Here is a 1850-nt window from a genome sequence, read left to right on the forward strand (position 1 = left end):
GTTGCATATGGTTAATGACTACTATATTAGACAGCAGAAGAACGAGTTACATAACACAAAGAGACAATGGGACATTCTACAGGATAACTGGCCTGGATTTTTTCAGAAAGTCAATTTCACTAAAAAAAAAGTGAGAAGAATGTTTTATGGGTATCTTTCTTTCTTTGGCTTTTTTGTTTGTTTGTTTTTGACACAGAGTTGCTCTGTCATCTGGGCTAGAGTGTGATGGCTTCAACCTAGCCCACAGCAACCTCAAACTCCTGGGCTAAGTGATTCTTCTGCTTCAGCCTCCTGAGTACCTGAACTACAGGTATGCACTACTATGCCTGGCGAAGTTTTGTGTTTTTTATAGAATATAGCATTTTGCTGGCTTGGCACCCGTAGCTGAGCAAGTAGGGTGGCTGCCACATACACTGAGGTTGGTGGGTTCGAGCATGGACTGGGCCTGCTAAACAACAATGACAACTGCAACCAAAATAGCTGGGCGTTGTGGCAGGTGTCTGTGGTCCCAACTACTTGGGAGGCTGAGGCAAGAGAATTACTTAAGCCTAAGAGTTAGAGGTTGCTGTGAGCTGTGACACCAAAGCACTCTACCAAGGGCACAGAGTGAGACTGTGTCTCTAAAAAAAAAAAAAAAAAGAATATAGCATCTTGCTGTTTCCAAGGCTGGTCTCAAACTCAAACTCCTGGCCTCAATCAACACCCCCTACCTTAGTCTCCCAAAGTGCTGCGATTACAGGAATGAGCCACCATGCCTGGCCATCTTTTCATTAATCTATTTGCCCTTTGTTCATTTTGTGTGAGCCAACATTTGCTTATGGATAAATGGCAGTGTACAGTAAATTAGTCTGTTTTCTGTTATTTATACCTGAAACTGGGTCAAACTCTTAGGCTTAAGTGATTCTTTTACCTCAGCCTTCCAGTTGCTGGGACTACAGGCATCTGCCACAATACCCGGCTTTTTTTTGAGACAGAGCCTCAAGCTGTCCCCCTGGGTAGAGTACCGTGGCATCATAGCTCACAGCAACCTCCAACTCCTGGGCTCAAGCGAGTCTCCTGCCACAGCCTCCCAAGTACCTAGAACTACAGGTGCCTGCCACAATGTCCGGTTATTTTTTTTGTTGTAGCCATCATTGTTTGGTGAGCCCAGGCTGGATTCAAACCTGCCACCTTAGGTGTATATGGCTGGTGCCTTAGCCAGTTGAGCCACAGGCGCCAAGCCCAGCTTTTGTTATTGTAGTCATTGTTGTGTAGCAGGCCCAGGCTGGGTTCGAACCCACCAGCCCTGGTGCATGTGGCCAGCACACTAGCCACTGAGCTATGGGCACCAAGCCATAGTGATAGCTTTCTTGCTAGTGAGGATTCTCTGAAGAGTCGTGAAGAGGGCACAGGGTGTCATTAGGCTAGGGGACTGAGCAGGCTATCTCAGGTTTCTCTTCCTCTTCTTTATTTTTTTTTTCTTACTATTTAGATATTTTCCTTAAAATTCTTTTAACTTGGCTCAGCGCCTGTGGCTCAAGATGGCTAAGGTGCCAGCCACATACACCCAAGGTGGTGGGTTCGAATCCAGCCTGGGCCGCCAAACAATGACAGCTGCAACCAAAAAATAGCCAGACGTTGTGGCGGGTGCCTGTGGTCCCAGCTGCTCGGGAGGCTGAGGCAGGAGACTCGCTTGAGCCCAGGAGTTGGAGATTGCTATGAGCTGTGATGCCACAGCACTCTACCCAGGGGGACAGCTGGAGGCACCTGCCTCAAAAACAAAAAAAAGAAAAAAAATTCTTTTAACTTGGCTCGGCGCCTGTGGCTCAACTGGCTAAGGCGCCAGCCACATACACCTAAGGTGGCGGGTT

This window comes from Otolemur garnettii, unplaced genomic scaffold (assembly GCF_000181295.1).
Source record: "Otolemur garnettii isolate 467f Iridium unplaced genomic scaffold, OtoGar3 scaffold00225, whole genome shotgun sequence".
In the NCBI taxonomy this organism is placed as follows: domain Eukaryota; kingdom Metazoa; phylum Chordata; class Mammalia; order Primates; family Galagidae; genus Otolemur; species Otolemur garnettii.